At 42.6% G+C, this 23,252-nt stretch overlaps 1 protein-coding gene across 12 annotated transcripts in view; it reads right to left on the bottom strand.

Moving 5' to 3' along the window:
- Positions 1-23,252, bottom strand: part of ENOX1 (ecto-NOX disulfide-thiol exchanger 1) — a 609,533-nt gene that overhangs the window by 222,357 nt on the left and 363,924 nt on the right. The window contains exon 1 of one of the 12 annotated variants that reach the window (XM_033436741.2): positions 14,647-15,160. The exons of the other annotated variants lie outside the window; for them this stretch is intronic. The gene's annotated coding sequence lies outside the window, so the exon portion shown is untranslated. Of the gene's footprint in view, positions 1-14,646; positions 15,161-23,252 lie in introns of those variants that run through there. 12 annotated transcript variants of the gene reach the window in all.

Genomic DNA, 23,252 nt, shown 5'->3' on the forward strand with positions numbered 1-23,252 from the left:
AAAACTACAGGCTGCCGATAGAGAGCAGCAGAGAGACCAGAGGAAGAGTCCTTTTGAGAAAGGGGGTAACGCCTCCGAAACAGACCTCAGGTGGATTTCTGGCTTCAAAGACACAGCCGTCAGGAGAGGTAACCTCTATAAACCATGGAGAGCGTCACAAATCCAAGAAGATTTTTAAATTAATGCATAGTGTGTTAAGGCATATCCTTCACATACTGGTCTTTTCAGCCACACTTACGTACAGAAAGTGATTTCTGTGAACATTATTATCTTCTTATGTAAGGGAAAGCAGAGTATATTTAACTCTATAATTTGTGCTGTTTTGTATTCATTTTTTTTTTCATTACACACTCATTTTACACCTTGACCCAACCACGGAAAACATATTAAGCTACAAAGTGGAACATTTTAATTGTAGTGGGTGGAAAACTGACCCTTAAATGGCTGCAAACTCTAGTAAATGAGTTATCTGTTTTCCAAAAAGCCCTGATTAGAGCTCTTTAATCTATGGAAATCTACCTGCAATAAAACCTGGATCAGACCATGACCGGCCTGAGCTGGTTGCTCATCCTGTTTAATGTTTCTCACCAAGAACATATTAGTTACTCTTTAAACTAATGTGCTTCTTAATGATGCCATTGCAACACAATGAATAAGGCATTAGCCCCGCAGCAGCTGATCGCCCCCTGAGCAGGACACCTCACCTCTAGTGTGTTACCGGGGGCTGGAGACCTTGTTTTTTCTTCTCGAAATGAGCACGCACAGCCCTTGCTGATGCTCTGTAACCAGCAGGCAGGATAGTGGGGGGCTTGGGTTCCCTGGGATGGTCGGTCCTTTTTCCTCTTCAGGGAGTCAGAGATGGTGACATGGTGTTGGGCTAGTTGGGGGAGGGCTACTAGGGCACGAGTAATGCATGTGCAGCAAGATATCCAACTGGAAAATTCTAGGCTGGCAGGGAGCATCCTGAGGAAATAGGGCAAACTTTAGCTGATATTGGCTGTGTCTGGCAAGAGTCAAAAAGAGGGGGTGGGATAAACGCTGATGGGAAGCTTCCAGCACTGAAGACAAGGCTGAAGGTCACTGTAAAACACTGCTGCTAAAACCGTAACTCCTTCCCTTCCTTCCCTCCTCCCTCCCCTCCCGTTTCGTTCCCCCCACCTCTTTCTCTTTCTCTCTCTCTCCTCCCATAGAAAGGTGTAAATGTGCTGCTCTACCCCACCTTCTCCCAGGAACACTCATACTCTCTGACACTCAGTGCTATTTGCCCCTTAAGCATGTCTTAATAGAAACCCTTCCTCTGCACAAGGGGGTGGCATTTGGAGGACTAAGCTCCTCAAATGGAATCTCTTTCTCTACTCCTATCTTCCACATTAAGAACGCATCCGGCCCTGGGAAAGTCACCTATTTTTCTAACTACGGCTGTGTTACCAACAAGGCACTAAAGGCACCGAGGTCTACAATAATGCTGGAGAACTGAAAATGGTTTGTGTCAACCTGCAGTGAAATGCGCATGATCAAAAGCAAATGGTTATTTAATGAAATACCTATGCATCTTGTATTATGACAACTTCTCTAATTAGCAAAGTTAATATCCATACAGACATCATTTGAGTTAGAAATCATTTGTAAGTGGGGCTGTGTCACACTGGAAAAAGTCTCTGAGCCCGCACGGTTATGGAGAAGTCAGAGCTGGCTGTAAATGAAATGAGCAACTTGTAGGAAAATAATTTCAAAGGCAGAATTATAAAAACCCTGTCCGGGACTTCCCTGGCGGTCCAGCGGTTAAGAATCCACGCTTCCACTGCAGGGGGTGCAGGTTCGATCCCTGGTCGGGGAACTAAGATGCCACACGCTGCTCAGCACGGCACCCCCCCCCCCCAAAAAAAAATCCTGTCCAAAAGTCCTATAGACAAAATTATATTGAATGTCACACGTGAGTGCATTCCGTATGTTTGATACGATGTGGGGTGAGGCCTCCAGAAGAAAGCTGCTGGCGCCTGGAGCCTAAGAAGTTTTAAGTGGCTGTTTTGAGGCACCATCTGGCCCCTTCCTGCCTATTGCGTGTGAGACAGACAAAGATCCGTCTCCCCTCAAACTCGCCAAACTCAAGTTCAAGATCCAATGCCACTCCCAGTTATTTATTCACAGATGACTCACATATTACCGGTGGTGATGGCGGGGGGCAAGCAAAAACTGAAGGAGACAGGTATGAGAGAAAAACATCTGGTGCTGAAAGTAATTTCATGTGAGCTGAGAGTAATCACATTTATTTATGGTTTTATTATGTATATAAAAAAAGAAATTATGCTGAATGGGCTCCGTGGGAATTACAGCATATTGCTATTGCTACCATGGTTTATTATTTTCACAGCTAGATGGCTTAAACCCAACCTAAACAAATATTTTAAAAGAATTCCCACTATAGCATTATCACGTTTTCCCCTTTCTAGCCTTAATGAAAAAGATCACCTGCTCTTCAAGAACTCTGACATTCCTGTTCATTTCTAAATTTTATGGTTTATCATGAGACAATGTTTACTGTAAAATGATGACTAAGAAAATAAGCAGCAACTAGTGGTGGTTAAGCAGTGCAGGGTATGAGGTGACAGCACTTGAGAACCACGTGGCTGCCACCTACCAATATTCACCAGGCCCTGGCCCATTAATGCAATCACAATAATGATTTTATTACTTGCACGATGAAGCAGACATGTGTTCATGAGCTTATCCAGCACATCAATCTGACACAATCTCTACAACACAAAGAGTTTTATTAATTATTAATAAGCTAAAAATAGGGTAGATAAAACCGTGAGATACATAATCAACATGAAAACTAAGTGTAGCATTGTTTCCAGACTTCCCACAGCAAAATCTCCTAATACTAAACCCTTATTTAATAGGAGACACCATCTTCATTCAAGCACGCTCCCCAAACACTTGCTACCCTTCCTATTTACCAGCTAATTCAACTGCCCTTTTTTTGAGTAGTGAGATTTGCATGGAAATGCAGCAACGCAGTTCCTTTCAATCTGAGAATAAACATCCCAACACGTCGGGTAGATGGAAACTAATATTCTTATAAGGACATTTTTATTTTAAAGGCATTTTTACTAATACTAATGCTTGGAATGAGTTAAAAAGAAAAAAGAAAAAAGCTGAAGTCTATAAAGTGAAAGGAGAATCATTCCCTCAGCCCTCCCCCAGAGGCACCCAGTGGGAAAACAGCTTACTATATAACAGTCCCACATCTTGGATTTCATGAAAACTCACAACAACCTACGTGACAGATGTTATTAGCACTTTTTCGCAAAAGAAGAAAAGCTAAGTTTCAGAAAATTAAGACCAGCCCATTTACCCCAGGTCACAAAGCTAACGACTGGCAGAGCCCAGGCTTTAGTTTTTCTTAGCCTGGACCTCTATTGTTATAGATTTGGGGAACTTTTCTCCAACAAAGAGCCAGACTAGGAGGTCCCTCTTGGTTTGACTGGAGGAGTCTGGGGTAAAGGGTTAGTTCGTCCCCCAGGGATGCATTCACTCAGTAGATCTTTATGACATGCTTACTGTATGTGGGTCACTGTGCTTGAGATTAGGAATATAATGGTGAGCAAGACACAGACCCCGTCTCCAAAAAGTTTGCAAAGTAAGAAGCGCTAGCAGATGAACAAATACAACAAAACAGAAACAGAGTCACAGATGTAGAGAACAAATTAGTGGTTAGCAGTGGGGAGAGGGAAGGGGATTAAGAGTACAAACTGCTAGGTATAAAATAAATAAGATACAGTACCAGTACAGGGAATAGAGCCAATATTTTATAATTACTTTATATGGAGTATAACATACAAAAATACTGACTATGTTGTACACCTGAAACTACCATAATAAGTCCACTATAGTTCAACCGAAAAAAAATATTAGCAAACTTGAGCTTGCTGCAGTGTGGCAAACTAGATACTCTTCAGAGCCTGCCTATTATAAGAAAACAACAACAACTGGATTCTGGATATAACTACTTATTAATGTATTGTTAGTCTTGAAGGAAGGAAGGAAGAATCACTAAGATTCTTTGCTTCCCCCGCCCACCATTCTCCTCCTTCCCCCACTGCCCAACAAAGAGAAAGACAAGTAGGCTAAAACCAGGAGTTGCTGGAGCAGCAGGCAAACATGAAGCCAGAGATGCTTGGAGGGAAAAATGCTAGCACTGGCACTGTGCCAGGAGACAGCCTGTCACGGTGAAGTAGAGGCAGGGTCTGAGTATCCCTCGGTCATCAGGACCTGCAAGCCTTGTTGTGTCTTTGCACGGCCCTCACCCCACCCCCATTCAGCCATCCCAACCCTTCTACTTCAGTTATAAAAGTAGACAGACAGGGGAAAGAATCTGAGCAAATCAGCAGAAACGTCTGCTGGGACACATCTGAAGACCCGGGCTTTATGGAGAAGCACATTTTTTTTAGAATATTCATTGTGCATCTAGAGAAACAGAGGTGGGGAACATATGTATAAGATGTCTACCTAGGGCTGATTGACACTCTGAGGGTTTTAATGGGTTAGGTTTTATCAGACAACCTCACAGATGCTTTAGCCCCACACTGGGCTTAATTTTGTCCAAATACATATAATGAGGGTCGATCTGTGGTCTGAGCTGAGAGCTTGGTGTAAGTATCATCGCCATTGAGGCTTGCCTAGAACTGCTATCCCTGTGTAGACAACTTCTATTGGAATCTCCAGTTTACCAACACTCCCACCACATTTCTGCCACCTAACGAACTACGATAGTGAGAGATAAAGAGGGCGAGATGGAAAGGCTGGTCAGGGCCATATGAGTGGGATGGCTGGGAGGCAGAGTCAGGTGACTACTCCTCTTTTCCTTTTCCTCACCCGTTTTGTGCTAGCACCCCTTCCCATCCTACCTCTCTTACCTCACAAGCTATCTCATTCCGTTGGCAGCTGGCAACCAGGCTGGCCCGGAGTTCAAGCCTGCTTTCTGCCTTCCACCATGAAGGAGGGCTACAGGAAGTAGGAAATGGGGGTACCTCGGGGCCGGGTAAAGCTGGGAGCTGAGTGAACCAGAAATCCCAACTTCTAATTCCTCTCCCAGGGAGACTGTGTCTCCCAAGGGTCTGTGTTTCTGTATGACGTACACTTGAGCCCAACTCCCACTGCGTGCTTAGTAGGGGATCAGTACCATTGTGGCAGTCACTTTTTCGTTCCCAGTGAAGATAGCCTTAAACCCTGAGAGCTGGTCTGGGGACCCCCTTTGTGCCTCTCCTGTAAAAATGTGCACAGCAGTTTGACAGCACAATTTGTACGTCACAAGAGAGCTCTCATCACAAGTTCGCCCCGGGCTGGTTCCCTGAGCTTCTCCACTGTATGCCTTCACTCCTCATCTCACGAGTTATGTGAGGGGCTAACGCATAATGCCTCTTGGAGGAACTGAAAGAAACGAAGCATTATTGGCAACACGGTGAGACATTTTGATAGTTAAAATCCAGATCCCTTTAGATAGGTTCTCATAGAGGAATTCTTTGGATTACAAAACAGAAGCAAAACCTCCACCAATGACAATTTTGTGAGCGCATCTGCACACCAACTACTCCCCCCTGAAAAGTCCACATTCTGGTCTCTCTGGGTTTTTTCCATCAGTATTTTGGCTTGATTCATTGTTGGTTCACAGGACACCAGAATAATAAGCTAGGTGGTTGGAGGCTGTGAGTGGCAGGGTTTGGCAGTAGCATCACTGTTTTGGTCTGTAAACTCCTGTGGTCCAGGAGATCAAACGTGGGAAAAGCGTGTAGTATTATCACCTTGATGACTTAATCCATTAAATGAAATTCAGAACAATGGCCAACAGCGGCAGGGATCTTTTATCTACATTATCTGCCGTTGGATCACACACTCGGGAACCAGGGAGATGAGTAGGCCGTTTTACGCAGGGCAGCAAACTAAAGAGAAGATGTGAGTTAATACTGAAATGTGTTGCAGGATGAAATACAGGTTATAGTCGATCCTTCCAATCAGAGTTGTACTGAGCTCAAATTGTTCCAGAATTTGCAAGCTTCTTGCTGAGTTAAATTACAAAAATAAGTTCATATGAGGAGAAAAGGTGATTTCTGAAATATATTAAGTGTAATACAATGGCTGTAAATTTACATATGAAATCCAGAAAAGTGTTTTTCCTCCATGCCACGTGATCACAGTTTTGTTATGTACAGTTACACAGTCTTATTTTATACTTTCCACTAGTTTCCTTTTTTTTGCTTCTTTTTTTTAAATTTAATTTACTTTTTTAATAGTTTTTTATATATTTTCTTATTACTTTTCATTCTTTTTTCTTTTTGGCCATGCCATGCAGCTTCCAGGATCTTACTTCCCCAAGCAGGGATTGACCCCAGACCCACCCAGTGAAAGCACCAAGCCCTAACCACTGGACCACCAGGGAGTTCCCTGCCATTAGTTTTCTAGTATGTGCATATTCTTGACCCAAATCAATGAAAGCACATGAAGTATAAGCAATAGGGGCCCCACATGGAGATTAACCAAGACACTGAACTGCAGAGTATTGCTTGTCTTGTCCCCTGTAGCAAACAACATGCCCAGTATTAAGAAGTGGCACGTGACTTAGGTCTCCCTAATGTGGGTGGAGGGGCGTTAGAACCAGAACAGAGAAGAAGCTGCCTACTGCCTACTCTTCAGTTTCCTCCATTTTCCAAAAAGCAAAACAACCAAACCACCCGACCAGCTGTTAGTTGATACCACATTTAAAGATTACTGAGAGGCAGAACTTTAGAGCAGTAACATGATGTTGAGGTTAACAGAAGATGGTCTGCCCCTGTCCATTTACCTACATTATACTGAAACTAAATCAGGAAACTGCAGCATATTTGGTCAGGAGGTCTTTCTAGTTATATTCATAAGTTCTACCTCCCCACCCCCACCCCCCCGGCTTTTTGTTCTTCAGAGAACACCTTCATAGAGAGGGGTGTTTTAAAATTCTGATCAGAATTGGCAGTGGGAAAAGAGCTGGGGAAATAACGGAGACTCCGGTACTTAATGGACACGTTTATAAACCCTATGAATTTTTAACAAAGGAACAGTATCCACAATTAGATGTGAAATGAGCTTTTCTTTCTGGGCGCGCTTATGTTAAGTAGATTGTGAGTGGATGTTACTTCATATTTAGTAAACAATACCAAGTGCAAAAAAAATCACGATTTAACAGAAAATGAAAGCAAATTGTTGATTGTTCCCAGATCTTTTTTCCTCTTCTAGATGTTCAGAAGTGTGGTGGTTTTCAAATTGTATTTCACTTTATTTAAATGCCACATATACGCCACGGAACTCAGCGGTACGGAGAGTCACTTTCCAACACTCCTGATCTAAAGCTGTCTTTTTGCATTATATGGGTAAGTTTCTGTTTGTTTTCAACTGTAAAAAAAAAATTTCCAAATGTAAAACTTGGGGGAGAAAGACAGTAAGCTTTCCCATTTGCAAACAAGGCCATCTCAAATAAATATTGAAAAAATTGAATAGTGTAAAAGAAAATAGCGAGGAGACAGCTATTTAATTTGCATTTTGAGACCAAAGCTTAACTCTTACCTTCATATGGTTTGAATTTCTAGCATCACAGAAGCACACACAGCTTCCCTTTGCCCTTGGATGGCCTCCAAGGTCCTTCAGATTCTGCCTGCCGGTCCCCTCTGCCGCCTCCTTTCCTATAGCCCCCCTTCTCCCGGGGATCCCAGGACACGGGCCTTGTTACTGTTCCCTGAGTCTGCCAAGCAGGATCCTCTCAGTGACTCGGCACCTGTGATTCCTCCAGATGCCTGGACATCTGCCCTTTTCTAGCCCCTTAGTCCCTTCTCTACTGAAATATCACCCTCTGCAGAGAGGCCGTCCCTGACCTACCAAAAATAGTAACTTCAGTTCTCTTCTGTCCTTCCACCAGCTATATCTTTCTCCATAGGACTTCTCAGTATTTGAGGTTACATTACATAACGATTTCTTTGACAAGCTGGTGTTCCATAAGGGCAAGCTGACTTTTAAAAATTGTTTATGTTTTTCCTGCTCAATCGCCGTCAACCAAAACCGCGTCTGGTACACAGTAGACATGCGTTCTCCCTTCCCCCCGCACAAATGCACTGAGTAAGTAGAATGAGTGTGTATGTCTGTGTATGTGTGTGTGTACATATATATACGTACTGCATTCGTTTGTTGTTTTTTTTTTAATCGTTTCTATTTCCTGATGCTTTAACCTCTGGGCCCTTCCTGACACTGGAGGGACTGCCTCTCCCAGGGCTGGTCAGTTCCTAAAGACAGCAAACAACAGGGGCATAATCTTCAAATGCGAGCTAGCCAATCCAGAGCTCATACCCTCAACAGACTCCACTATCCCCCTGCCCTAGTCACCCCAGGGCTAGGCACCGGACAACTAAAGACAGCCCGATGAAATGATTCAAACTAGCCAATCCTACACGTGCTCACCCTGCTTCACCCGTTCCTTCTCTCAGAAACTATCACGAAGCCTCTTGCCCACTTTCTTCCCTTGCTCCTTCCGCATCCGGACCGACCCTGGTGCCTCCCCCTCTGCCCACCCACCTCCCAGGGTGGCACGCATACTCTCTCCTCTTAGGAACTGTGAGTGACACACTATATCTTCAACGGCAGCCTTCTCCTGATCTCTTGGCTTCACCATACCTGAATAATACTAAGATCTACATTTTAAAATGCGCACATACAAATTTGCTGAATGACTCATGCAAGTGAAGTCCACTGCATCTTCAAGGAACACGATATATAATCACCACCAGGAGTTATGGTGTCCTTGGACTCACGATAAATAAAATAACTGTACCATTTTAAAGATGTGTGGGTAATTTGGCCCTCATCTTGGCTCTGAGATTAATTCATGGATTGACTGTTTTTGTGGTTATTATTGCTGGTGTCTATTCGACCTTCAAAGCTTTTTTTTGGATCTAGGGACCATCAATGCAAGGGAGCAGCCCTGCCATGTTCTTTCTGCCACAGACACAAATAATTAACACTGGATACCAAATGCCAATAAACTGTCAAAACACATACAAACTTATTCTCTTTAAATATAAGGAAATAATTAGTCCTGCCCATACTTTCCTAAATGACACTGAGCTCTAAAAGTAATGAGGACACGTTTCTACAGCTGAAGCACTCTGAGTTTTGCCAACACGTGAGGACAAAGTTGTTTTCTTTTTATTCCAAGAAAACATAGTTCATGTTGTTCCAGGGCCCAATGCTCAGATGGCTCCACGTTCTCTGCTGGAACACACCTCGGGCAGGGCTAAGCCTGGGCCTGCAGGCACGGCAGCCATGGAAACTGATCCTGGGAAACTGACCTCTGATTCACCCTCCCCGTAAGCGCTGGGGAATCTGCTGGGTGTTATCCTCCTTACCCACCTGGTAAGGAGGAGAGCCCGAGGCTGGAATCTTCAGCACAGTAGGGACGGGCCAGAAAGGTGGAAAGACATCCGCAGGAATGGCCAGGGGAGCTTCTGGAATGAACTGGAGGGAACCTCAACCCCGTCAGTTGCTGTCTTTGGCAGGAGAGCCCTCTCTGGGATTTGACAGCCTGGGAAGCTTGACTCTCTAAGGGGGAGACAGCCACGGAGCCTCACACCCCATGCAGCTGTCTGCGTGCAAATTCACACCTCCTGTACTTGCATTACACAGCTCTTTCCAACTGTGGTCCCCCTGCAGACAACTGCATACTCCCTAACAGAAACGCTACCTGACCCTGCTTAAGGTATTAATCAGCATAACAGAGTATTCTGCAGAAATCTTCAGAAGGGTCATAAAACCCTGCTCACGTGCTTTGAAAACATGTTTGCCAAAGAAACGCGAGGATTAAGAATTTACATCAGAGGAGTCCGGAGCACGCTCTCCGGTCCATCGGCTTTCCTTTCCCACTGGTGGCGCACTCAGCCCCCTACCCGTCCTCACGGACGGCTTCTCCCCTGCGATCCCTGCTCTCCCCTCTCTTGTCTGTGCATCCTTCCTTCCAGCTTCACATCCTGGCCCCCTCCTAGGAGAAACCTTACAAGATCAACTCTTAACAACTGCTTGCTCCCTCCAGCTCCAGAGCTCCTCCAGGGTGATATGTTCCTCCGGTATGATATCCAGGGATTTAATGTGACTCATGAAACCATCGTTTTAAATGTTGAATAGTTGTGTTTACTTTAAGCTACGTGAAATGGATGCTTTTAAAAATAGTGAAATATCGGCAGCTTCATATAGTTCAACTTAACGTGTATCAGGAAAAATTGTATCAGAAGAAAACCATGTGATTTTGCAGATATTATTACTTAGGAAGAAGCTTAAATAGATACTTTTTGGAGTCGTATATAAACAAAAAAGTAAATAAGTGCTCTGATGATAAAGACACGGCAAAAATTGTTAAGCTGGTATCCACCATCAAACTGAGGAACAAGTGCATTTTGACAACCAGTGTTCCATATGCCCGTCTGGCCATTTAACACGCCCGATTTTTGTGTGTGTATATGGTTATTTTCTTTGTGTGTCTGTGTTTGTATTTTCTCTCCGACTAGTTTCCCAGGTATGTAAAGGCAGAGAGCAATTTGAATGATCAACCTCTTAGCACAGTACCTTCTACACAGCAGATTGACCTATGAGCAGGATTTGTCTGGTCACTTATGATGATGCTATCTCACCAGGAAATACCGTTTGTTTTCCCTCTTATTATTCTAAAGCTAGAAACTGATGGGCCGTGCTGTTCTGGCCAGGAAGCCTGAGACCTGGAACAATTTCCAACTCAGGACTCTTAGCAGCACTGCTTGTCAGAAACCGCCAGGAAGTGTCAAGAGGCAGTGTCGTCTGTTGGACAGAACACAGCTGACCACGTGGACTCTCTGTTTAGCGGCACAATGTGCATGGTCCCCTGCGCTTCCCAGTCCCAACAGACAGGGCCACAAGCAGGTGGGAGAGGACAGACTATGGGAAGCCACCTCCTGCTGTGACATTCTCCTGGCCCCTGACCTTTCTGCCCAGCTACTAAGCACTGCAACCAGCATCGGTTTCAGTTAAATACTGTCCTTTAAAAGATGAAGCCTGCATTTGCAGCAACATGGATGGACCTAGGGATTGTCGTACTGAGTAAGCCAGGCAGAGAAAGACAAATATCATATGATATCACTTATATGTGGGTACAAATGACTTTATCTACAAAACAGAAATAGAGTCATAGATGTAGAAAACAAACTTATGGCTACCAAGGGGGAAAGTGGGGGAGGGACTGGGAGATTGGGATTGACATATACACACTACTATACGTAAAGCAGATAACTAATAAGGACCTACTGTATCGCACAGGGAATACTGAGTACTCTGTCATGGCCTATACGGGAAAAGAATCTTAAAAAGAGTGGATATGTGTATATGAATAACTGAATCACTTTGCTGTAGACTTGAAAATAACAAAACATTGTAAATCAACTATACTCCAATAAAAATTTTTAAAAAAATGATGCCTGGGTGTTTTGAAATGTGTGGGGAGAATTATGACTCACGTACTTTAAAACATGAACTAATGTCACTCGTACATTATTCATTTCATTTCTCTTTTAAACACATATATTTATATATTTCACTTCTCTTTTAAACACATATAAAATATTATGTGCAGTTGGTATTTTGAAAGCTCTTGTAACTTAGCTTTTATATTAAATCCAGTGTTTAAGAAAAAAAAAATTCTGCCTACTAACCTGTCTTTACAACCATGCACAGCATAGAATGATGTGTCTCTACAGTGCCTAGGAGGTCAGTCACTAGATGTCACAATCAGTAATATTAAAGAGAAAAAGTTCTTGTAGAAATGCGTGGTGAGGAGACAGAAGAGATGTTATTTTCTTCTGGGGTGCCAGGGAAGTACCGCAGACAAGAAAAATATAGGCTGAGTCACGAAGGATAAAAAATACCTCAATAGGAAGAGAGAGAGGGAAAGTAAGCAGGCAGCTCAGGAAGGGTAAGGTAAATGCTGATGTGTGAAATCAGAGTGGGAGAGGGCACTGAAAGGACAAAGCTGCCTCTCCTTCACTACTGTACACTGAAGTGAAGTCATTCAGATTACACTGGTCTCTGTATCCATATAATGACAGAGGTAGTTTTTATTCTCTAAGATGTTGCTTGGAGGAAAATGTCAAGGGATTTGAATGCATGCTTCCTATGTAAAACATTTTCCTACATAAAGATGCTAGCTTACCAACTAGAAAACTAAAGTGAGGTGTTTTTTTTTAATATAAAAGATAGACTGAAAAGATTAAGAAAGTCTTGACAATATAAACATGCATTTACTCCCCAACTCATGCAATACTAAAACTAGGGTTTTATTGCTCAAAAGCGTAAAAGAGATCATTTTAGTAGAAAGAAAATAATGCACATTTTGTGTATGTGTGTGTATGTGTGTGTGTGTGTGTTACGCGGGCCTATCACTGTTGTGGCCTCTCCCCTTGTGGAACACAGGCTCCGGACGCGCAGGCTCAGCGGCCATGGCTCACGGGTCCAGCCGCTCCGCGGCATGTGGGATCTTCCCGGACCGGGGCATGAACCCGTGTCCCCTGCATCGGCAGGTGGACTCTTAACCACTGCGCCACCAGGGAAGCCCAATAATGCACATTCTTTATAGCACAGAGAGTAATCTCAGAATTCATTAACCAAGAGACTGAAAAAATACACACTATATTATAGATTTTAAGAGAGTTTTAAATAAAGTCATGGAGAGCAGATTACCAATGGTTTAATTAAACTAGGTTAAGAGTGGCAGGAGTCTGTTCTCAAACTTTGAGGCCAGGGAAGAACTATATAATAGCCTTAATATTGACTAGCTGCAAAAAAAGTCAATAACAACATGAAGATGACTGGACTCTTAGAAGAAACTTACTATACCAGCCTGGATTCCATAAGAGTGAGGATAGAGAACATTAATTCTAATCAGATCCACACCATTGACTTAGGAAAAGCATTTTAAAACACCAGCAAAAAGATAAGTATAATATGAATGCAGAGATGTCAGCTCTACTTTAAAAGAGATTCTGAAAAATAAGATTCTGATCACATAACTATATAGTCATAATCCTAGTGAAAGAAAAGGGGATGCCATTATAGAATTCACCATGTCTTTACAAGAACTCTGATGAATTCTGATTCTACAAGGATGAGAAATAAATGGAAGCAATGACACGAAGTAGAGACAATCATACAAGTGTCAGAAGATTCCTTAGGAGAACACTGGAGAGGCCTAAATCCAGAAGGACTGGGATTGAACATTGTGAAAAACAACCAAAGGTAGTACATAGAATATGTGAAAATATCTGAAGAGGAGGAACAAGGAAAAATTGAAATATTTGGGGGGAAGGTCATTAACGATAAACAACAAAGACCACAGAATTGTTCAATTGCCCTGTTGTGAGTTTCCCTCTGCAAAGCAAAATAATCCACACATGCAAGGAAAATAATTCATAAGTTGGGAAGTTATAATAAACAATGCAAGCACAGAATGACAGCCTGAGGTGGTGGTGGGAGAGGGGAGAGGAAGGGCGTTAGGTGAGCCTCAGATATTCTCCATATGATCCTGCAATCCCACTGCTGGGCATATACCCAGAGAAAAACATGGCCCAAAACAATGCATGCACCCCAATGTTTACTGCAGCGCTGTTTACAATAGCTAAGACATGGACGCATCCTAAATGTCCATTGGCAGATGAATGCATAAAGAAGATGTGACACACACACACACACACACACACACACACAATGGAATACTACTCAGCCATTAAAAAGAATGAAATAATGCCATTTGCAGCAACATGGATTGAACTAGAGATTGTCATACTGAGTGAAGTAAGTCAGACAGAGAAAGAGAAATATCGTATATCACTTATATGAGGAATCTAATATATATATATATATATGTATATATATAATACAAGAGAACTTATTTGCAAAACAGAAACAGACTCATAGACTTAGAGAATGAACTTATGGTTACTGGGGGGAAGGGTCAGGGGGAGGGATAGTTAGGGAGTTTGGGACTGACATGTACACACTGCTATATTTAAAATGGATAACAGTCAAGGACCTACTATATAGCACAGGGAACTCTGCTCAGCATTCTGTAACATCTTAACTGGGAAAAGAATTTGCAAAAGAATAGATACATGTATATGTATAACTGAATCACTTTGTTGTACACCTGAAACTAACACAACACTGTTAATCAACTATGCTCCAATATAAAATAAAAAGTTTAAAAAAAAAAAAAAGGAGCAAGTGTGAGACTCAGTACTGGGGGGAGAGCGGCCAAGATGGCAGAGTAGGAAGACCCCGAGCTCACCTCTTCTCAGCAGCACACCAAAATTACAACTATTTACAGAGCAACTATTGATGAGAAAGACCAGAAGACTGCCAGAAGAGACCTTCTCCAACTGAAGATATAAGGGAGGAACCACAAGACAGGTAGGGGGAGCAGAGATGCAGCAAAGGCAAGACTCGTATCCCACAAACTGGAGGATAATTACAACATTCTGTTCCGCAGCCCAGGGGGCCTGCACCGGGAGGATAAGCCCCCAGAATGTTTGGCTTTGAAAGGCTAGCAGGGCTTACTTTTGGGAGAGCCAGAGGTCTGTGGGAAATAGACACTCCAGTCAGACCCACCTGTTGATCTTGGAGAGCCTCCCAGAGAGGCAAAGGCAACTGGAACTCATCCTGCGGATACAGACACTGGTGGCAGCCATTTCTGGGAGCTCGTTCCACCACGAGGACTCTGATGCTGGCAAGGACCATTTCGGAATCCTCCCTCTAGCTTTTTAGCTTCAGGATCCAGCCCTGACCCCACCCAATAGCCTGCGGGCGCCAGTACTAGGATGCCTCAGGCCACGCAGCAGCTGGGAAGGGACACAGCTCCGTCCACCAGCAGACAGGCTCCCTAAAGATCCCCTGAGCCCACAGCTACCCCAGGACCTGGCCTTATCTGCCAGAGCGCTCAGGACCTGGTGCTACCCACCCGGGCACTAGCCCCAGGAACACCAGCAACCTGCAGTCAAAGATCCCGAGACCCAGCTCCACTCACCAGTGGGCCAGCAATAGCCCAAGGACCAGCCTCAATCCCTAGGAACCCCTGCGCCCCAGCCCCGCCCACCAGCAGGCCGACGTCAGTTCTGAGACACCTTGGACCCCTCATCCAGCCACCCTAGGACCCAGCCCCCCTCACTAACAGACCAACACCAACTATGGGACAGCCAGACTCTGCAGCCAGCTGTGTCAGAAACTGATCCCACCCACCAGCAGGCTGATACTAGATCTGGGACCCTTGGTCCCAGAACTACCCACCCTAGAACCTAGCTCTGCCCGCCGGTGGGCTAGCGGCCTCCACACAAGGCAGGGCCTGGCAACCAACAGGGCTGGGAAGCCAGCCTGCCAGACTGCCCATGGTAGTCAGCCCACCACAACAGAAGGGCCCATGAAGCCCACTTCAGGGGCACCCCTAAAGCATACAGACAGCTCTGGTGACCAGCAGGAATTGCACTGCCAGGATGCCTAGGACGTCTCCTACCAAAGGCCACTTCTCCAAGGTTGGGAGATATAACTAACCTTACAAACACAAAGAAATAAAACCGGTAAATTAGGTAAAATGAGGTGACAGAGGAATATGTTCCAAACGAGAGAACAAGAGAAAACCCCAGAAGAACTGCGTGAAGATGAGCAATCTACCCAATAAAGAGTTCAAAGATGTTCAAAGAACTCGGGAGAAGACTGGACGGACAGAGTGAGATGTTAGAAGCTTTTAACAAAGAGTGAAAAAATATAAAGAAGAACCAAACAGAAATGAAGAATATAATAACGGAAATAAAAAATACACTAGAAGGAATCAACAGGAGATTTTAGAAGACACAGAGGAATGGATCAGCAAGCCGGAAGACAAAGTAGAGGAGATCACTGACTCTCAACAGAAGAAAGAATAAAAATAAAGCAGGACAGTTTAAGAGGCCTTTGGGATAACATCAAGTGTACTAACATTCATATTATAGGGGTCCCAGAGGAGAAGAGAAAGAAAAAGGGGCAGAGAACATATTTGGAGACATAATATCTGAAAACTTCCCTAACCTAGGAAAGGAAACAGACATCCAGGTCCAGGAAGCAGAGTCCCAGACACGATCAACCCAAAGAGGACCAGATGAAGACATGTAATTAAAACGGCAAAAGTTAAAGATAAGGAGATAATGTTAAAAGCATCAAAAGAAGACCAACAGGGCTTCCCTGGTGGCGCAGTGGTTGAGGGTCCACCTGCCGATGCAGGGGACGCGGGTTCGCACCCCAGTCCGGGAGGATCCCACATGCCGCAGAGCGGCTGGGCCCAGGGGGCCATGGCCGCTGAGCCTGCGCGTCTGGAGCCTGTGCTCCGCAGCGGGAGAGGCCACAACAGTGAGAGGCCCACGTACCACAAAAAAAAAAAAAAAGAAGAGCAACAAGTTACATACAAGAAAACACCCATAAGGCTATCAGCTGACTCTTCAGCAGAAATTCTGCAGGCCAGAAGGGAGTGGCACCATATATTTAAAGCAATGAAAGGGGAAAACCTACAACCCAAAATACTCTACCTGGCAAGGCTTTCATTCAGATTTGATGGAGAGATCAGAAGTTTTACACATAACAATATCTTGTAATGGCCTATAATGGAGGGGAGTAAAAATGCAGGATTGTTAAAATGTATTTGAATTTATGAGATCAGCAGCTCAATCCTGAAACCAATGTAATATGATAGTAGGTTAAATGCTACCCACTTTACTCTCTTGCAAATCTGAGTTTATAGCAAGTTTATCAGGATGAGGTCATTTGACTTTGAGAACTTAGTACAACTTTGAAACTACCCATAATGACTACTGGAATCCCAAGGAGTTGGTGTCAGTTTTAAAATGACAACTTACTAAGTGTGTGACTAGGGCAAAAAGACAAAGGGTGAGAGTAATCTTCCTATATTAGGAGGAAAGAACACATATATGATAGACTAGATTAGTTAAGTAATCACCAAAAAAAAAAAAAAAAAAAAAAAAATGGAATTAGGACCAGTCGAGGGGATACAGCAAACCAGTTTCAGGTTCATTCACTCTTTTTCCCACTCACTCAGTGAATGTTTAGTTAACTCCTACTGTCTGTAGCACCATTTTAAGTTCTAGGCAAACAAAAACTCACTCCAAAGAGGGCTGGCCCAGATAGGTATGTCAGTATATAGGTATGCACATAGACAAAGGGGTACATTAATTAAAACACAGGTTTATATAAAGACCAGAGAGAAAGACTCAATCAACTCTGCCAGTGGAAGTGATTTTAGATTTTCTTGAAGGACGAATGAAGGTGAAAACTGGAATAAGAAGTGTTTCAGGCATTGACAACATTATGAGCAATGATGCTTAGCTGAAAAGTGCATGGTGTGGTATAGAAATGAGTGTTTTTAATCACCTGGAGTTTATGGGGCAAATGGTGAAATGGTGGGGAATGATGCTGAAAACATAGGTGCGGGCCAAGCTAGGGACTTTGATCTCCATAGGCAATGAGGACCAAACAGAGTGTTTTAAATTGGGAGCGATAGGATCAAATTTGTAATTTAGAAACCTCAGAGTAAACTAAGGGTCAGCTCACAGGGAGAGAAGCTTGGGGGAGGGTAGTTCTAAAGTAATTCCTAGAGCCCAGGCAAAATGGGGCAGTGGCAGTGGAGATGGAGAGAGGGAACAGACTGAGAGAAACTTTTGGAGACAGAGAGATAGGACCGGAGGAGCAGTCAGAATATACAGATGACGGTGCAAGAAGATTTAGTTCAAAAGGAGAACAATGTGAGCTTTCCACAGAGCAGTCAAATGCTTCCACTGCTGAACTTATATAATATACAAAGCCATGCTTGTCCCCAGGCAGACACGTGCTTCTCTCAGTAGCCACAGAACTAGCCTCTGTGCCTGGCACACCGTGGTTCTCAGCCTTTGACGGACACCAGAGTCACCTGAGGAGGTTTTTACAAATGCATATGCTGGTTTCCACCCTCAGATTTTTAAACAAACCCTCAGCAGATCTGATGTGAGGTCCAGGCATTTTAAAAAACAACTCCAAAAGAGATTCTGATGTGCACCAAAATTTGACAGCCACGGGAGCAGAGAGTTGATAAATAACAGAATCATTAATTAAAAGAAGAAAGGGAGGGAGAGAAGGCTTCCGGCAGTTTTTGAAAGCAGCAGCTGGTTGACCTTCTATACTCAACAGTATAGTGTCGGCTGGCAAGTCTACAAGATGCCCTTTCGGATCTTCCAATTTCAAGGGTTCATGAATGTGCTGTTACAGAATCCCTGGCTTTGACCCTTGCAGAGAGAGCACCGGCTAAGTGATTGCTGGCCTGACTGGCAGAATCTTTTCTTATATCTCTTCCATGATTAATGACCATCCTCTCTTATGGCAACCTGTTCTATAACTTCATAACATTTTGTGTATTTGTTAATACATATTTTTCTCCATTTGTTTTCCTCTCAATGCCTGTCCCTTCTACTAGACTGAAGTTCCATACAGGCAGGCATTCTGTTTCTTTTGCTCACGATTGTGTGTCCGGCACCTACCCAGCCAAACACAGGTGCTCAGTGAATAAATGAGCAATGAGCCAGACTTTTCTCATGAAATGTTTAGGCCACACTGCAACACTTTCAATATGCCGACAGATCTGTCAGGAGGGTATTACAGACAGAGGAAACAGTTTCAGAAGTATTAAAATCAAAAACAGCTGCAGACAAGACATTTTTAGATTTTCTTCCACGAGAAAACACTTTAGCTCCCAAAACTTTGATGTTCTATAGGATACCTCCTTAAACAAAATAAGTCAAATTTTAAAATAGGGAATAAATAAAAGGGTGAAATAGGGACAGGTATGTAACCTAAGAAATATAATTTAAGCCCTGGTCCTCTTCCTTATCTAGATCTAAAAAGTCATACCCTCAAAGTCTGATGAACCTGAGGCTTTCCTATCATTTACGTGTTAATTACCAGGTCTAACAATTAGGTATAGAACAATGGGAAAAATCCTGAAGTTCATACTAGCAGAGCAATTAAAGAAGTAGAAAAAGGCTAACTTCAAGAGCCAGAAATGTTAAAAATCTCTATACTAATTTTGATCAATGTGCTTCCATATGTTTGAACAGTAGTAACTGCTGACAATAGTTACTATGATATTTAACTAACTAATGACTTTTTTTTTTTTTTTTTTTTTTTTTGCGGTACGCGGGCCCCTCACTGTTGTGGCCTCTCCCGTTGCAGAGCATGGGCTCCGGACGTGCAGGCTCAGCGGCCATGGCTCACGGGCCCAGCCGCTCCGTGGCATGTGGGATCCTCCCGGACCAGGGCACGAACCTGTGTCCCCTGAATCGGTAGGCGGACTCTCAACCACTGTGCCACCAGGGAAGCCCCTCATGACTTTTTTTTAACATTTTACTACCTTGAGAGGTAATGTGATTTTTTTTTTTACATAAAAAATTATTAAAACCAGAATTCTACTTTTCCTAAAATTTGCCAGGCACCAACTATATGCTACCACTTTCACATTTAAATTCTCATCTGATTCTCACAACCACTTTACAGATCAGGAAATAAAAAAATCACAGTTACCTTAGATGTATGCCTAAAACTGGAATACTGTAAGAAGTGTTAATTACAATAAAAAAATTCATTGAAGAATCATGTTAATCCAGGTGAAAATGTATATTATATTTATAAAAGCATATTTTTATTAATATGGTAAATTTAAACTTCAATCATTGGAATGATAGAATACTATGTTCTAATTAATGATATAATTTCACTTACTAAGGAGAAAATGATATTGTTTCAACTGATGTTATCAAAAGGACATTAAGACCAGTGATAAGATTATATTGACAGCATGTGGCCTTTGACATGATACACTGAGAAGTGTGTATCGCCTCTGTGGTATCTTTGCCAAAACTGTATAACCTCAATTTAGTTGTAAGAGAACATCAGACAAACCCAAATCAAGACATCTAAGCAGTACTCTTCAAAAATGTCACAATTGACAGAGTAATGGCATGGTTTGGGAGCAGAGACGATGCTTGGGAGGAGAATGACTCACCTCATCATGAAACAATGGCTGCAGAAATTCCAGGCCACAAAGCCTCATACCAAACCCTCTAGCCAAAGCCATGTGGCTGACAGGGTCTTGGTGCTTCGGCTGGGTATCAGGCCTGAGCCTCTGAGGTGGGAGAGCCGAGTTAATGACACTGGTCCACCAGAGAACTCCCGACCCCACGTGATATCAAACGGCAAAAGCTCCCCCAGAGATCTCCATCTCAACGCTAAGACTCAGCTCCACTCAATGACCAGCAAGCTACAGAGCTGGACACCCTATGCCAAACAACTAGCAAGACAGGAACACAACCCCACCCATTAGCAGAGAGGCTGCCTAATATCATAATAAGTTAACAGACACCCCAAAACACACCACCAGACGTGGACCTGCCCACCAGAAAGACAAGATACAGCCTCATCCACCAGAACACAGGCACCAGTCCCCTCCACCAGGAAGCCTACAAAACCCACTAAACCAACCTTACCCACTGGGGGCAGACACCAAAAACAACGGGAACTACAAACCTGCAGCCTGGAAAAGGAGATCGCAAACACAGTAAGTTAAGCAAAATGAGAAGACAGAGAAATACACAGCAGATGAAGGAGCAAGGCAAAAACCCACCAGACCTAACAAATGAAGAGGAAATAGGCAATCTACCTCAACAAGAATTCAGAATAAGGATAGTAAAGATGATCCAAAACCTTGGAAATAGAATGGAGAAAATACAAGAAATGTTTAACAAGGAACTAGAAGAAGTAAAGAGCAAACAAACAATGATGAACAGCAAAATAAATGAAATGAAAAATTCTCTAGAAGGAATCAATAGCAGAATAGCTGAGGCAGACGAATGAATAAGTGAGCTGGAAGATAAAATAGCGGAAATAACTACCGCAGAGCAGAAAAAAGGAAGAAAAGAATTGAGGACAGTCTCAGAGACCTCGGGGACAACATTAAACGCACCAACATTTGAATTATAGGGGTCCGAGAAGAAGAAGAGAAGAAGAAAGGGACTACGAAAATATTTGAAAAGATTATAGTTGAAAACTTCCCTAATATGGGAAAGGAAATAGTCAATCAAGTCCAGGAAGTGCAGAAAGTCCCATGCAGGGTAAATCAAAGGAGAAAAATGCCAAGACACATACTAATCAAACTATCAAAAATTAAATACAAAGAAAAAATATTAAAAGGAGCAAGGGAAAAACAACAAATAGCATACAAGGGAAGCCCCATAAGGCTAACAGCTGATGTTTCAGCAGAAACTCTGCAAGCCAGAAGGGACTGGCAGGACATATTTAAAGTGATGCAAGGGAAAAACCTACAACCAAGATTACTCTACCCAGCAACAATCTAATTCAGAATTGACGGCGAAAATAAAACCTTTACAGCCAAGCAAAAGCTAAGAGAATTCAGCACCACCAAACCAGCTTTACAGCAAATGCTGAAGGAACTTATCTACGCCGGAAGCACAAGGGAAGGAAAAGACTCACAAAAACAAACCCAAAACAATTAAGAAAATGGTAATAGGAATATACATATCAATAACTATCTTAAATGTAAATGGATTAAATGCTCCGGCCAAAAGACATAGACTGGCTGAATGGATACAAAAACAAGCCCCATATATATGCTTCTACAAGAAACCCGCTTCAGAACTAGAGACACATACAGACTGAAAGTGAGGGGATGGAAAAAGATATTCCATGCAAATGAAAATCAAAAGAAAGTTGGAGTAGCAATGCTCATAAAAGACATAATAGACTTTAAGATAAAGACTATTACAAGAGACAAATAAGGACACTACATAATGATCAAGGGATGAATCCAAGATGAAGAAATAACAGTTGTAAATATTTAGTCACCCAACATAGGAGCACCTCAATACATAAGGCAAATGCTAACAGCCACAGAACAGGAAATCGACAGTAACACAATAATAGTAGGGGACTTAACAACCCCTTTCACCAATGGACAGATCATCCAAAATGAAAATAAATAAGGAAACACAAGCTTTAAATGATACATTAAACAAGATGGACTTAACTGATATTTATAGGACATTCCATCCAAAAACAACAGAACGCACTATCTTCTCAAGTGCTCATGGAACATTCTCCAGGAAAGATCATATCTTGGGTCACAAGTCAAGCCTCTGTAAATTTAAGAAAATTGAAATCGTATCAAGTATCTTTCCAACCACAACACTATGAGACTAGATATCAATTACAGGAAAAAATCTGTAAAAACTACAAACACATGGAAGCTAAACAACACACTACTAAATAACCAAGAGATCACTGAAGAAATCAAAGAGGAAATCCAAAAATACCTAGAAACAAATAACAATGAAAACATGAAGACCCAAAAGCTATGGGATGCAGCAAAAGCAGTTCTAAGAGGGAAGTTTATAGCAATACAATCCTACCTCAAGAAGCCAGAAAAATCTCAAATATTAACAACCTGACCTTACCCCTAAAGCAATTAGAGAAAGAACAAAAACCCCCCAAAGTTACCATAAAGAAAGAAATCATAAAGATCAGATCAGAAATAAATGAAACAGAAATGAGGGAAACGATAGCAGAGATTAATAAAACTAAAACCTGGTTCTTTGAGAAGATAAACAAAACTGATAAACCGTTAGCCAGACTCATCAAGAAAAAAAGGGAGAAGACTCAAATCAACAGAATTAGAAATGAAAAAGGAGAAGTAACAACTGACACTGCAGAAATACAAAGGATCATGAGAGATTACTACAAGCAACTGTATGCCAATAAAATGGACAACCTGGAAGAAATGGACAAATTCGTAGAAAAGAACAACCTCCTGAGGCTGAACCAGGAGGAAATAGAAAATATGAACAGACCAATCACAAGTAATGAAATTGAAACTGTGATTAAAAATCTTCCAACAAACAGAAGCCCAGGACCAGATGGCTTCACAGATGAATTCTATCAAACTTTTAGAGAAGAGCTAACACCTATCCTTCTCAAACTCTTCGAAAATACAGCAGAGGAGGAACACTCCTAAACTCATTCTATGAGGCCACCATCATCCTGATACCAAAACCAGACAAAGATGTCACAAAGAAAGAAAAGTATAG

This window comes from Orcinus orca, chromosome 18 (assembly GCF_937001465.1).
Source record: "Orcinus orca chromosome 18, mOrcOrc1.1, whole genome shotgun sequence".
Taxonomy (NCBI): domain Eukaryota; kingdom Metazoa; phylum Chordata; class Mammalia; order Artiodactyla; family Delphinidae; genus Orcinus; species Orcinus orca.